The sequence below is a fragment of the Lepisosteus oculatus genome, unplaced genomic scaffold, assembly GCF_040954835.1.
Source record: "Lepisosteus oculatus isolate fLepOcu1 unplaced genomic scaffold, fLepOcu1.hap2 HAP2_SCAFFOLD_63, whole genome shotgun sequence".
Lineage (NCBI taxonomy): Eukaryota > Metazoa > Chordata > Actinopteri > Semionotiformes > Lepisosteidae > Lepisosteus > Lepisosteus oculatus.
Window position 1 is genome coordinate 1,182,591 of NW_027168182.1, and position 15,548 is coordinate 1,198,138.

The 15,548-nt window shown below is 52.4% G+C and overlaps 4 non-coding genes across 4 annotated transcripts; 3 read left to right on the forward strand and 1 right to left on the reverse strand.

The window, feature by feature from the left end:
- The first annotated feature begins 2,340 nt into the window (after positions 1-2,340).
- Positions 2,341-2,414, forward strand: trnai-aau (transfer RNA isoleucine (anticodon AAU)). The gene has a single exon. It is a non-coding gene; the product is annotated as a tRNA-Ile (tRNA).
- Positions 2,415-7,319: 4,905 nt separating this feature from the next.
- On the forward strand, positions 7,320-7,401 carry trnal-caa (transfer RNA leucine (anticodon CAA)). The gene has a single exon. It is a non-coding gene; the product is annotated as a tRNA-Leu (tRNA).
- A 658-nt stretch (positions 7,402-8,059) lies between these two features.
- Positions 8,060-8,131, reverse strand: trnah-gug (transfer RNA histidin (anticodon GUG)). The gene has a single exon. It is a non-coding gene; the product is annotated as a tRNA-His (tRNA).
- A 201-nt stretch (positions 8,132-8,332) lies between these two features.
- On the forward strand, positions 8,333-8,404 carry trnae-uuc (transfer RNA glutamic acid (anticodon UUC)). The gene has a single exon. It is a non-coding gene; the product is annotated as a tRNA-Glu (tRNA).
- Positions 8,405-15,548: the final 7,144 nt, after the last annotated feature.

Here is a 15,548-nt window from a genome sequence, read left to right on the forward strand (position 1 = left end):
AGACCTCTAAAGTTATCCGGAACTCCAACCATATATGTATAATAGTCCTCTAAATTTATCCGTATAATAGAACTCCAACCATTTATGTATAATGAACGTCTAAACATAGACGTATAACTTTAGACGTACATTAGAATTTCATTCTAGACGAATTGTAGACCACATTTAGACGTCTAAGGTATGCGTTTAATAGACGTATATTATACGTCTTTTGCCCACTGGGTTACGTCTCAACAGAAACGCTCTTTAGCTCTTTCAGCGTTATGCAGAGAACAGCGTCTGTCGAGATCACTTTTGAGTCAGCGCGAAACGCCGTGTGCTGTCAGTTTGATTTCATATTGCTCGTAGCGGCGCCCGGCTTTTGTCTGTCAAACGTTAGGTTGCGCTTCTTCATGCTGCATCGTCGGCATGAGTGGAGCTTTATAAACGTCTGTACTTACTGCGCCCCATAAGAAATCGTTTGTCCCCGTTCAAAAGAGATTGTGCGATGTCCTGCAGCAAACCTTTGACAGTTTGAAAAGAGGAATTGATTCTGCTTCCTGTGCGTGCAGTAGTTACAAAGTTGAACGCCTTTACACGATCTGCTGCAGTTTTCAGTGGGCGGGCTTTGTCAAATGGCTTGGAAAAACGCACTGTGTTTCGGCTCGGGAAACATCATGAGCAGTGTCCTGCATGTTTTCTGTGTATAGCTGTCTTTTAACGCATACAGAATTCATTCGAAATCATTGATTTCTCCAATTAACAAGGGTCCCTTAAAGGATGAGTCAAAGTAACGTCTAATCGGATTAGTTTCCTTAGAGCTGGTTCAGAGTTTGCTCAAGAGTTTACCTTTCACAGATGCGCAAAGAAGAACGTTGGGGGTGCACGCTTCAAGGCGCCTTACAGCTGTAGGGAGCGATTCGAGGCGATTCATGGCGTGTGCTCGTTCCCTTATACCGTACGCCCCGGGGTGCAGTGCTACGATGACGTACAATACCGCTTGGGCACGTAACGGCGTTATATGCGAGTGCGGGACGTGAGGGTTTTCGTTTGTTCGTTTTGTTTTGCTCTGCTTTGCTTTGTTTTGCTTTCCATCGCGTTGGTAAGAGCGTAAATAAAAAGGCGATTCCTGCATCTACCACTAATGTAAGAGCTATTTCAAGTGCGACGTGGTGCGGCTTTTCAAATGCTTGTGGGCATTTCTCTGTTGTTGATTCTTTTTTTGTGTGTAACAAAGTGGCATTTTCATGTCCGGACGGGGAGACTTTATCATTCCGACATGAAGCCACCCTTAAGTCCTCTGAGGCGTGTCTGTCTGCAAGGCTTGTATTGTGGAAATGTTTTTTTGAAACGGAGAACGACTTTGAAATAGGCTTCCGCCGGCGCCTCGCGATCCAGGTAAGATTGTAGCAAGAACGCAGCGGCAGCGGGGCTTGCTGTAGTCGTGGCCGAGTGGTTAAGGCGATGGACTAGAAATCCGTTGGGGTCTCCCCGCGCAGGCTCGAATCCTGCCGACTACGTTGTCCGCCTCCAGTTGGTGTGTTCCGGCGCAAGCAAAGAAGCGCACCTTTTTGCTGTTTCCGGTGGTTTTAAAACACCCAATCGCTTGTACCCGCTGCCTTGGAAATAAATTCTTCAGCGTCCGTGAATGGCATTTTGCAGCTGGAAGCAGATGTCGACGCGTTTTGCACAGAGCACCAAAAAAGCGTCTTTTTTGAAGGCCCAGGCACTAAGCATTGGTGGTTCAGTGGTAGAATTCTCGCCTGCCACGTGGGAGGCTCGGGTTCGATTCCTGGCTAATACAGTGGCTTTTGCAGCGAACGGCTCCATCACTTGCATCCCCTTGCAACATGCAATTGAAATCCCACTGAAGCTAAGCAGATGTGAGTCAGGTCAGTACCCGGATGAGGGTGAGCTACAGGAAAAAACAAAGCTTTCAGCTGGAAGCGGTGTTAATGGTGCCGGCGGGGGGGCGCTCACCCTGAGGTCTGTGCGGGTCCCAGTGCCCCAGTATAGTGACGGAGATGCTGTGTTGTAAGAGGGCGCTGTCTTTTGGATGAGATGTAAAACCGAGATCACAGCGCTCTGTGGTCATTAAAAATGACCACCAAAACCTTTGACAAAAGCTTTTGGTAATTGATGGTCTTCAATAATGCTTCTCCTTTAGGTACATTTTAAATCAGCTGAAAAATGCTGTGAAATGGGGGGGCACTTCAGGCCAGTGTAGGATTTGGGTTACAAGAACCATGAAACTGCACGAGAAAGCCCGTACACTGAATTACACGGCTTTCTATTCAAAGGAGGGCAAAAGAAATTCCCTGAGATCGATTTTTTGCAGCACAGAGAGGATTACTGTCGTGAGGCCGGTTAGCTCAGCTGGTTAGAGCGTGGTGCTAATAACGCCAAGGTCACGGGTTCGAGCCCCGTACGGGCCAGGTCCTTTTCTCCTCTCTTACCAAAGCTGTTAGGTTCCTTTCCGTGGTGAGGGGTTGTCATGCAACGCTGCCACATAGTGCCGACAGACAAAAGTGTTGCGGGAGAAGAGAAAAGTGTTTGAAGATTTAAGAGTGTCTTAGGTGGAGCCAAAATCAAGTGTCACAAATGCAAGTGGGAGGTTTTCCAATGTTTAATATGGTCAAAATAAGCGGAAGTTATCTGCCGGTCATGGCACAGTCTGCCATGCTTTTGTCAGATACTGTAAAGTGGTGTCGAACTGGGTGTCGAACTGGAGCCTCACCATTTGCATATGTGAGGCTCCAGTTATACATCGAGTGTCACATTAAATGACAAAAATGAAGAGAGTTAAAGCAGCTGGAGAGGTTTTCTTACAACTTTTGAGCTGACAGTTTTGGAAAATGTTTCCTTCACGCTGCACTGTACAACATAGGCAGCCAAGAGTCTCCAAAACAAAACAGAATTGACAGATAGGAGAAAATTCCCACTCGTCCTGAAGTTCCCAAAATCCAGCAGGTGGATTTTGGGAATGGCATACAGACCCCTGGCACAAGTGGTCTGTGCCAGGGGTCTGTATGCCGTTAACCATGCCGCTTACCCCAGTAGCACCACCACAGTCTTAAAGGAAACCGGTGTAACAACATGTCCGGGTAACTTTTTCCATTCACCCGCAGCCCTTTGTGTAAGATGTGCCACATATGTGGCGTTTTTATCATAGTTATCATAGTTTTCTGATTTTGACCATTTAGATTTAATTGATTGTTGTGTTGAAAAGTCTTTTATTTTTATCACAGTGTAGTTTTCTGATTTTGAGATATGGAGCATTGGCGTTATTCACACAGCAGCTGTATCGACGAGCGGTGAAAAAAGTGTGGTGGAAACGTCGGACCCTAAGGTGGTGACTGCATCGGAGACGGCTGTTAAGACGCTGATCAAAACCAAACGTGTCAAGCCTTCGGAGAGAAATAATAACACGCCTAAAGACTTGGTGTTTGGTGATGTGGGAGACTCAGTGCGGTATATTGCACAGTTAGTATCAAAGGTGGGCACTAATGAGGTGGATAAAAAGCGGGGTTTAGAGAATCTAAGAGCCGCTTTAGCAAGTGTACATTCAGTGTTTCCAAAACTGATCCAGGTTTACGCCGCTAGACTCTTAGACGTTTTTTCTAAAGAAGATGCTGATCTAACCTCTGGATTTCGTTACCTGATAATGCTATTTCATGGTGCACTGGCGAAGACCCACCGGGATAAATGACTAAACATGTGCATGGTGCAGTCCAGAGAATATTGGATGAACTTTCTCCAAACATCGGGGCGAATGATTTTGTACAGCTGCGTTTGACTGCGGGTGGTTTTAACAAACCCTTGTTCTCACGCAGGAGACAACCCGGAGAATTAAATGCTGCTGATTTTTTAAGCCACATCTCAGACCTCTTACAGAGCCACACAGAAATTCTCACCGATGACAGCCTCCGATTAGTGGTGACGATAGTTAGGAATATGCAGGGGGGTGCCCGTCGAAGATTTAAATCCGTTCTGGGTAATTGCTCAGAAAAAAGCGCACCTTATCGACTTACATTACACGGGCGGTAATCTGTGTTTCACCGGGAGTGTGTACGGTTTGTTGAATGAAGGTTGTACCAATGGGGAAATGTTACAGGGCGCTAAACGAATGCACAAAGAGTTGGGTTTTTCAGAGAATCAGAAAATTAGTTTGTCAGACATTACCGCTTTTGAAAAACATTTAAAGGTGGTCATTAAAATTTTGTACCACGACCAGGGTGATTGGAAATATTTTACAACGGGGCCCACACCACCTAATTCTAAAATACTTTTTGTTCTACTGCATGAAGAGCATTTTTATGGGGTTTTAAATATTAAAGCTTTTGTGGGGGCGGCATATTTTTGCACTAACTACCATGCGGCGTATAGCCACAAGAATGCACACGCCTGTGTTAAAGCTTGTAAAACCTGTTTAGATCCCCAGTGTTGCGAAATTGATGCAGAAATTCAGAATTGCCCGGCTTGTAAGGTCTTTTGTCGTAGCTCTCAATGTTTGGCGAGACACTTTCGGAATGCAGCGACGGGTGTTAGTAAGTGTGAGCGCAGGGTCTTTTGTGAGAAATGTGAGGTTTATAACCTCTCTAGTCACAAATGTAAAGAGAAACTGTGCTCGCATTGTAACAACGTGATCGACACCCCTGACACACATTTGTGCTACATACTGCCTTTGGACAACCCCAAAATTTCAAACAAGTACATTTTTTTCGACTTTGAATGCATGCAAGAAACGGGGACACACATACCAAATTACATCCATGCCCTTCATATTAACAATAAACGAAGCTGGGAATTTTATGGTGAAACTTGTCTAAAGGATTTTGTGTGTAAATTTATCGATAGACGTTTCAAAATCCATACATTCATATCGCACAATGGCAAGGGATATGACAATTACCTAGTAATCAGACAGTTGTAAGATGAAAAGATGGACGTTGAACTAATTAATCAGGGTGGTAAGATAATGTGTATGACCGTAAAAGCTCTGAACATCAGATTTATCGATTCTTTAAACTTTCTACCTATGAAATTAAGCAAACTGTCGGCCGCCATGGGGTTCCCCGGGGGTAAGGGTCATTTTCCACACTTGATGAACACTTCAGAAAACCAAAATTATGTCAGCCCGATGCCGCCGCCAGAACTTTACGGCGTTAACTACATGCTGCAGAGGGAGAAAGCCGAGTTTTTGGTTTGGTATGAAGAATGCAAGGGAAGTGTGTTTAACTTACAGAGAGAGTTGAAACGTTACTGCCAGTTGGATGTGGCAATTCTAAGAGAAGGCTGTGTCAGGTTTTGGGACGAGGTCATGAATATGACCAGACAGACACGCGTGACTGAGTCAGGGGCCGCCTGCGTTGTGTGCATCGACCCCTTTCAGTTTGTGACCATCGCTAGTGTCTGCATGGCCATGTTCAGACTTATGTTTTTACAGGAAGAGACAATAGCGTTGCTACCCCATGACAATTACCACCACCAGCAAAAACGATTTTCTACACCCAGCATCAGTGGCTTATGTACATCGAACACACAGAGCCCGTTAAAATCCAACACGCGTTAACCACGGCCGGTGAGTACAAGGTTGGTCAAAGCTGAAAGCTCAAAGCTGAAATAAATGTATAAAATTTGGCTTGCATCATAGCAGTTGAGCAATAAAGTCTGTCCTAATTAAAGAGTACCTAAAGTTTGAAAGTACAACATAGAATAAGAATAGAGAAATGGCAAAACGATTTTGTGCCATCTTCCCCATTCACACTATTTTTATGTGCCATTTTTTGCTTATTCACGTACTATTTTAATCAAAATAATATTAAGAAAGATCTGTGTGTATTCAGATAGTATTATTATTGTTCATACTTACTCGTCAAAAGAGGATTGCTGAGATATTTGCGGATATACTTCTACGTTTGAAAAACGTGTCCAAAATGGTGACCAACGAATACTAGCAATGCATTGTGGTATATAACCGGAAAATATGCTGGGTTCGATATTTTCTCAACGTATGCGTTTATTAATGTTGTCGATATTATGGTTGAAATTTAACATTGATAATACATCGCGGCTATGTGCCCCCTGCTATGTGCTGATGTGCAATTTTAACGCATGCAGTTAGTAAGGATCGTACTGTTGTATGGTATTATATATAATGACATTATGGAATAGGATGGGGACAGGCCTGGCATCACGGGGGGAGGGAGGAGTGTCGCCCCTTCAGTTTTGGGCAAAAAGATTTACCTAACTTAATTTGCGCCCTAAAAAAATAGTTGTACTTTGTCAATGGTCAGACAACACTAAATGACACGAACAGTCACTCAGTCTGTTTGATGGGCAGGAGGGCTATCCGTCCAGGAACTGCACATATCAGTGTCGTTATTGAGTGTCAACATTACGATCCTGTTTGCTCAGGTGGACCGATTCCTTGCAGTAGTTTATCATTATACTTAAAATCTTTATATAACTAGGACTAGTTATAGCAGTCTGTGCTTTCTGTTGGTTTTACAACATTTTTTTCTTAACGATTCAGAACGTCCATGTAGCTGCAAAAATGAACGCTTATGGTACTTTTCGCTCCAGGCAATACAAACCGTGAGAGTGACGAAAAATGTGAAACTGAACTTCATCGCAAATACCAGATTGCTAGTCGTTATCTTCTATCATGAAGCACTAATCAATGGCATAGCTGCGAGATTTCATTTGGGTAGCTGCACCGTACAGCTCCGTTTTAACCGAAATATCACCCCCCCCCCTCAGAATTTCAGACGCCCCCCTACAGATTTTTCCCCGGGCACCGCGCACTGATGGGGGACGGGGTGTCCAGGAAATGGTATCAACTTTTCTCAAGAAAATAAAAATAGAAACTCTATAGGCACTCAAACATTTTACTGTTTTTTTTTTTTCAGGCAGTAAATTACGTAAATTACTGCTTCGACACGTAATGGCATTATAATCAAGTGCAGGAGCTGAGGGCTCTTGTTTTGTTTCGTTTTCCATGGCGTTCGTAAGCGCGCAAATCAAAGGCAATTCCTGCGTCTAACACGAATGTAAATGCTTTTGAAAGTGCAGTGTGGTGCAGCTTGTAAAATCCTTGTCCACATTTGTGGTTTGTTGATGTTTTTCTGTCTGCCAAAGTTGCATTTTGACATCCAGACGGGGAGACTTTATCATTTGAACGTGAAGCCAGCCTTAAACCCTCTGAGGCGTGTCTGTCTGCCGGCACGTATTTTGTGAAAGGTTTTTTTTTTAACGGAGAGCGACTTTGAAAACGTTTCCTCAGCCACCTCGCACTCCGTGTTAGATTATAGGAAGAATGCGGCGGCGGCAAGTTCGCTGTAGTCGTGGCCGAGTGGTTAAGGCGATGGATTCAAAATCCGTTGGGGACTCCCCGCGCAGATTTAAATCCTGCCGACTACGGCATCTGCCGCATGTCGCCTTGTGCCTGCGCGGCAAAGGCGAAGTGCTGCTTCTCCTTTCCTGGTACTATAAGAACGCTAAATCGCTTGGCTCTGCTGTCATGGAAATAAATTCTTCAGATAACCACACATTTTGCGTTCGCACCTCTATTTCCGGTGCCTTCATGCACTCTTGTACCAAACGCACGTTCCTTCTGTATGCGGAGCCGATCATTTGCAATTGGGCTGTGCCGACAGATCAGGACGAGCTCTGTCGGCTCAAAAGCAGCGCAGGACCTGCAAGAACAACAGAAAGATTAGCATCCAGCGGGGGCTTCTTAGTGAGCCCAAGATCTCATCAAGAATCGGCTCCAGCAACAGGACTGGGCGCATTGTTCCATTCTCCGACCACTCTCGGTGTAAACAAGTCCCTCCTGGTCTCTGCTTGAATTGCACTTTCCTGCGTTTGCTTTGGTGTAACTGGCTTCCCCTGCATGGGCGAATGTGAAGAAGATCCTTAGTAAGTCATTGAAGAAACCCGAGAAGAGGTCGGAGTGGTCTCTGTCGTTCATCAACGATCCAGTCAGGCAGTACTCCTCTGTAAAGCGCCGTTCGTTCACATCAATTGGCTTTTTTTTTGCCTTCATTCGTGCAAGTAGTAAAAGCAGACGCCCCTATTCTGCCGTGACCCGGATTCGAACCGGGGTTGTTGCGGCCACAACGCAAAGTACTGACCACTATACGATCACGGCGAGTTACCGATACACACGTGGCAGGGCGGAAAAGGCTGTGCTCTCTTCGTGTGACATAATTCGGAAAAGTCCTGACGTTGCATTTCAACTGAGCCCCAGTATACATCGACCCTTCGACACTCTGAGTGACAACTCTCTTGCGTGTTTTCTCATATTTATGTAGTTTGCTTGCATGATGCCCGGAACAGCAGGGTTGTGCACTCCCATATGGTCTAGCGGTTAGGATTCCTGGTTTTCACCCAGGCGGCGCGGGTTCGACTCCTGGTATGGGAACGTGTCAATTTTGCCTCCTGCTTTCCAAAAGATCAGCACTGTGTACGAAGGAGCCGCATTAAAACTACTCAACGTGCAAAACGTGCGAGAGAGGGGGCGCTTGTTTCCAGCCGAAACTTCTCGCGTGTGAGACGAGCTGACCATCGCTGCAGGAGGTGGGAGGGTCACTCTGGTAGACAGGGCTGACCTTCGGCAATAGGATTTATACTCTCCAAGATGATATTTGCACTTTCTGGAGAGGCGATTTTCTCCACTTCAGTAGCCCGATTTCGTCGATTGCGTGGAGAGGGCTGTAGAATGTGGCGCCGTCTTTCCTGCTCCGTCCATGACAGGCGTGCTGGTCTCTGGAGAGAGAGCACGGTCCATCAGCGCACCCCAATAAAGGCACTGGAAGCAGCTGAATCGCATTGGCGAAGCTCAGCGCTGGGCCGCTGGGCACATCTGACCACAGTTTCCGTAGTGTAGTGGTTATCATGTTTGCCTCACACGCGAAAGGTCCCCGGATCGAAACCGGGCGGAAACAGACCAGACTTCTTCTGTCGCCACGCACAAAAGGGGATTGGGGATTCGCCTAGCGCTGTGATCGAACAGACCCACTCACCTCTTAGTGTGGCGGGATCTGCACAGTGCATGTCGCAGCGCATCCTGCTTTCACTTCAATGCGCGTCCTGATGTACCCCGGTCTCCCGCGTGACAGGTGGGGACAGGTGACAGGTCCTATACTAACGAGGAAGACATCGCTCTCTCCGACCCCCGGCATCGTGTCCCGACCCACCGTGCTGGAAGCCGACTCGTGCTGTGATTCCTTTACGGAGCAGAAATGACAACCGAGGAGCCGAGAGATCATTTCAGCATTTCGCGTCTGAACGGAAAACACAAACGACCAACTCGGAATGATTTGCCTTTGACGCTTATCAAAGCTTTGTGCATCGAACAGACCCACTCACCTCTTAGTGTGGCGGGATCTGCACAGTGCATGTCGCAGCGCTCCCTGCTTTCACTTCAATGTGCTTCCTGATGTCGAGTCGTGTGCCGTGCGGAGGCTCTGAAAGCGAGAGCAATGAAAAGGTGCACGACGCTGTGAAATAAACATTAATAAACGCATATATAACGTCGAAAACACATCTAACACTAGGAGTATACGGCACTCTGCACAGTGTACGAAGGAAATTATTTTCGCAGTAATTAATTATATTGTAGCGTTTGCAGGTTCTTGTTCAGAACTAAAGAACAGTGGAGACGCGATTAACCAAGCACTGACTTTATTTAACAACCACACCAAAACCGAACACAGGGTCTACACACACATGAGAAGACTGACGAAAACGTACACACATTTAGGGTGGTAATTACCTAACAACACACTCTACTTTTACAGGACTACACAGGGCACTAGAATTACTAGGACATTATTTACACAGGTAGGGTCAGCCGCTGGTCATCGTGCTGACCCTCAGACTCTTCCCGGCTACCACTCCCAGCATGCCCAGCGGTACTACGAGCGCCTAGGGGCGCTTCCTCCTCACCACCAGGCGAGGGCGTTACACTGCCCCCACCTGAAGCGTCTGGCGTCTCGCTGACGTCGAACACCCCCCTCAGGCTGTACTCGTATTCGGCAAACTGCTGCGGAACCCTGCGCGAGCGGCCGCTGCACCGCGGTGACGGCTGGCGATCCACGGACGCCCCACTATCGGCCGGCTCCGGCCCCGGCTGCTCCTCTGGAGCCTCCCCACACGGCTCCTCCTCCCGGGCCCGGTAGGGGGCCAGGCGGTCTCGGTGCAGGACCACCACTCTCCCCTGTGTTCGCAACCGGACACGGTAGCAGACCTCGCCCACCACCCAGAGTACCTCAGCGGGCCCCTCCCACGACGGCGCCAGCTTAGGACTGAGGCCTTTGCGGCGCCGCGGGTTGTACACCCAAACCGAGTCCCCGGGCTGGAAGGCAGGCCCCCTGCAGCGCAGGTCGTAGTACAGCTTCTGCCGGACCCCCGCCTGTGTCAGGTGGGTCCGTGCAAAGCTGTGCACCCGCTGCATCCGCTGCCGCAGGTCCCACTCGTAGTCCGGTCCAGCCGGCGGTGCCGACCCGTCTCCGGGCGGCGGGCCGAAGACCAGGTCCACCGGTGTTCGCATTTCCCGGCCCAGCATGAGCGAGGCCGGGGTGCACCCGGTGGATTCCTGGACCGCGGTCCGATACGCCCAGAGCGCAAGGGGGAGGTGGCGGTCCCAGTCCCGTTGGTGCCGGGACACCAGGGTGGCCAGCTGGGTGGCGAGCGTCCGATTAAACCGCTCTACCAACCCGTCGCTCTGGGGATGCAGCGGGGTGGTCCGCGTCTTAGTAATCCCCAGGCGCTGGCACACTCTGGCGAAGACCTGGGACTCGAAGTTACGCCCCTGGTCACTGTGTAACTCCTCCGGCACCCCCAGCCTGGCAAACATCCCCTCCAGCAGTGCATCGGCCACTGTGGGGGCACTCTGGTCTGGGAGGGCGTAGGCCTCCGGCCACTTCGTAAAGTAATCCATGGCCACCAAGACGTAGCGGTTCCCGGCCTCGGTGCGCGGAAACGGGCCCAAAACGTCCACTCCCACCCGCTCCATAGGAGCCCCCACCTGGTGTTGTTGGAGGGGGGCCCGAGAGCGCTCGGGGGGACCCTTCTGCGCCACGCACACCGCACACGTTCGGCAGTACCGCTCCACGTCCCGGTGGCAAAGACCCCAATAAAAATGGCCTCGGAGACGCTGCAGGGTTTTTTTACCGCCGAAGTGCCCCACACCCGGCTGGCCGTGCACCGCTCGGAGCACCGCCCCGCGGAGCGACCGAGGCACCACCAGCTGCCACCGTACCTCGCCACTGGAGGGTACCCGCCACCCCCGGCGCAGCACCCCGTCCTTTACCTCCAAGGCCTCCCACAGGGCGCAGAGGGCCTTGACGGACTTCGGGTGCGGGGCGAGCTCCTCTCGCGTAAGCCGCACTCCTGCTGCCCTCTAGCGGAGCACCGGCTCCACGTCAGGATCAGCTGCCTGACGCTGCGCCAGGTCTGGCAGGCCCACCCCCAGCGGCCCCTCCCGGGCCGTGGCCGCGGCGCTCACCCCCGCCACGGCGCGGACAGCCTCCTCACGCTGCTCCCGCCGGGCGCAGTGATGGCAGTCCGCGGCCTCGCAGGGGCGCCGCGAGAGAGCGTCGGCATTGAGATGGCGAGACCCCGCACGGTGCACGACAGTGAAGTCGTACTCCTGCAGGATCTCTATCCATCGCGCCATCTGTCCCTCTGGCTCCTTAAAGTGGAGCAGCCAGGTGAGGGACGCATGGTCGGTCCTCAACCGGAACCGGGTCCCGAACAGGTACGGCCTGAAGTGGTGGACCGCCGCCATCACCGCCAGCAGCTCGCGACGGGTCACGCAGTAGTTCCGCTCAGGCCTAGTCAGAGCCCGACTATAGTAAGCCACTACGCGCTCCCCATCTGGCCCTTCCTGCGCCAACACCGCCCCCACCCCCGAGTCACTCGCGTCGGTGTCGAGAATATACGGCAACCGCGGGTTGGGGTAGGCCAGCACGGGGGCCCCCACCAGAGCTTCACGCAACCGGCCAAAGGCAGTCTCACAGCCCGAGTCCCAGTCAAAACGGCGGCCCTTGTCGGTGAGGCGGTGCAGCGGGGCAGCGATGCTGGCAAAGTCCCGGACGAACCTCCGATAGTACGAGGCCAACCCCAGAAAGCTGCGGAGCTCCGCGACGGTGCGTGGAGTCGGCCAGCCCCTCACTGCGGCGACCTTACCTGGGTCCGTAGCCACCCCTCGCGATCCAACAACATGTCCCAGGAAGGTCACCTCCCGCCGCAGGAGCTCGCACTTGCGGGGGTTGAGCCTCAGGCCAGCACGGCGGATGCAGGCCAGCACCGCCTGGAGGTTCGTCAAGGCCTGGTCGAAACTCCGTGCATGAACCAGCAGATCGTCCAGATACAACACACACTGGTTCCGCGGGACCGATGCCAGCACCCTCTCCATCAGCCTCTCGAACGTCGCCGGGGCATTGCACAGGCCAAAAGGCATGACAGTAAACTGCCAGAGGCCCTGGCCGATGGAAAAGGCCATCTTCGGGCGAGCATCGGGAGCAAGCGGTACCTGCCAGTAGCCGCAGCGGAGGTCCAAGGAGCTGAACCAGGTCGACCCGGTGATGTAGTCCAGGGCGTCATCTATCCTCGGCAGGGGGTAGGAATCTTTCCGGGTGACCTCGTTCAGCTTGCGGTAGTTGACGCAGAACCTCCACGAGCCGTCTTTTTTTTTAACCAGTACGGCTGGCGCCGACCACGGGCTCGCGGAGGGCTCAATCACCCCCGCTGCGGCCATCTCCCGGATCTTTTCCTCGGCGGCGGTCCGCTTGGCGTGAATCATGCGTCCCGGTGGGATGCGGATGGGCCGAGCGTCGCCGGTGTTGATCTCGTGTTGGACCAGGGCAGTGCGGGTGCAGTCCTCATCTCTCGCCGCAAAGAGGTCTTCGTTCTGGGCGAGTAGCTCCTGGAGCCGCTGCCGCTGGTCCTGATCGAGGCCCTCGCAGCTCCGCTGGTAGAGATCCTCAACGGCGCGCCTCGCTTCCACGCAACGCTCGGCCCCCGCCGCCGCTACCTTGTCTGGCCCCCCGGCCGACTCAGGAGCAGGATCCGGCACGCTCGCTCCCCGGCTCGCAGGCCTGGTCTGCCCCGGCGACTGACGCCGCCGCCGCCGCTGCCTCTTGTTCCCCCGGCTCCGGCAAGCCCGCGTCCCTCTGCCTTCGCCGGACCTGCCCTCCACCAGGTGCAGTCGCTCCCCCTGCCACACCAACTCCTGCCAGTCCAAGTTCAACCTGGCCCCCACTCGCTGCAGTAGGTCCAGCCCCAGAATGCAGTCCTCCTGGATGGGTGCAAGGTAGCAGGGGTGGCGCACCGTCGCTGCACCCAGACGGAAGGCAAGCACCCGTTTCCCCCGGACTGCAGCGAGCTGTCCCGTCACGGTCCTCAGCCGCAGGCTGGAGGCCTCCCATCCTGGGGGGTTGGTGCCCTCGGTGTCGGGGAGGACGCCCGGCCGAAGTAGGGTTACTGATGAACCGGTGTCGAGTAGGGCCAGGCAGGGTTGGTCCTCAATCCGGCAGTGGAGGTACAGGCCCCGGCTACAGCCGACTCGCCCCACGGTGGCGTGAGGGGCGCCGGTTTTTACAGCGCTCTCCGGAGCGGGGGTTGAGGTGTTCAAGGGCGGCCTTCCCCGCGCTGAGCCGCCCCGTTCCCGTTTCCCGACGCCGATCGGGGAGAGCGAGGTTCGGGTGCCCGGCAGAACTGGGCTCGGTGTCCTCTCTTCCCGCAGCGGTTGCAAATCAGCGTGCGGGGCTGGCTCCTCTTCCCCCTCGCTGGATTCCTCCGTCGCCGCCTCGGTCAGCCGGCAGGGCGCACTGCGTCTGCTGGCGCTGCCAGTCACCCCGAACACTACCTCAGCCCGTGTAGCAAGGGCCAAGGCCTGCTCCAGCGATGTTGGCGCGGCCAGCTGCACGTGGCGCCGCAGCTCCTCGGGCGAGATGGCCTTGAGAAAGGCCTGGAGAGCCATCTCCCGCTGCGCCTCCCGGGGGAAAGTTGGGTATCCTCGGCGGGCGAGGAACATGACATCCGCGGCGACCGGGCCCAGTCGCTCTCCTGGTCGGCGCCGCCGCAGGGCCAGCCTCTCCCGCATCAAGTCCGGCGCCTCCTCTACACCGAAGCGCAGCTGGAGGGCTGCTGCCAGCGCCGTGTAGTCGCCTCTGTCCTCCTCCGGGACGTCCAGGAGCACCTGGCAGGCCGCTCCTTCCAGCGCCGCCGCCAGGTGGCCTGCCATCTCCGCCCGGCTCCAGCCATTCGTCCAGGTTGCGAGCTGGAACTGCGCCTCATAGGTCTCCCAAGGCGCTTCACCATCGTAGCGACCTGGTCGCACCCGCGCCGATGGGTGTGGGAATCGCTGATCGGCTCCGGCAGGGAGGGCATCCTCTCTCCGGGGCGGCCGCCCCAATTCTACTGGCGGGACCACTACTGGGTAGCCCTGGAAAGGGCTGTGGCCACCTGTCGCACCCAGGAGTTGCTCAGGCTCCCTATGTGCGACGCCGATGGGTTCTGCGTCTTTCAGCGTCAGCCGGCGCTTTACGGAATCGGGTAGTGTCTGCCACGAGTTGTTCATTCTGCCCGCTTCTGACACCAATGTAGCGCTTGCAGGTTCTTGTTCAGAACTAAAGAACAGTGGAGACGCGATTAACCAAGCACTGATTTTATTTAACAACCACACCAAAACCTAACACAGGATCTACACACACACATGAGGAGACTGACGAAAACGTACGCACATTTAGGGTGGTAATTACCTAACAACACACTCTACTTTTACAGGACTACACAGGGCACTAGAATTACTAGGACATTATTTACACAGGTAGGGTCAGCCGCTGGTCATCGTGCTGACCCTCAGACTCTTCCCGGCTACCACTCCCAGCATGCCCAGCGGTACTACGAGCGCCTAGGGGCGCTTCCTCCTCACCACCAGGCGAGGGCGTTAAAATATTTACTATATTTATTATACACGTGTAAATTAATTACTGCGAAAATAATTTACTTCGTACACTGTGCAGAGTGCCGTATACTCCTAGTGTTAGATGTGTTTTCGACGTTATATATGCATTTATTAATGTCGTCGATTTTACGGTTGCAATTCGACGTTGATTATACGTCGAGGCGACGTATATATACGTATAGCCGTATTTTCGCCGTGAATATACGTATATTCGACGAATCAATGCCCACAGCTTGGCATACAAGGGTTTTGCGGAGGGGTCTTGCCACCTGCCTGAAAAAAAAACAGTAAAATTTTTGAGTGCCTATAGAGTTTCTATTTTTATTTTCTTGAGAAAAGTTGATACCATTTCCTGGAAACCCCGTCCCCCATCAGTGCGCGGTGCCCGGGGAAAAATCTGTAGGGGGGCTTCTGAAATTCTGAGGGGGGGTGATATTTCGGTTGAAACGGAGCTGTACGGTGCAGCTACCCAAATGAAATCTCGCAGCTATGCCATTGATTAGTGCTTCATGATAGAAGATATCGACTAGCAATCTGGTATTTGCGATGAAGTTCAGTTTCACATTTTTCGTCACTCTCACTGGAGAGTATT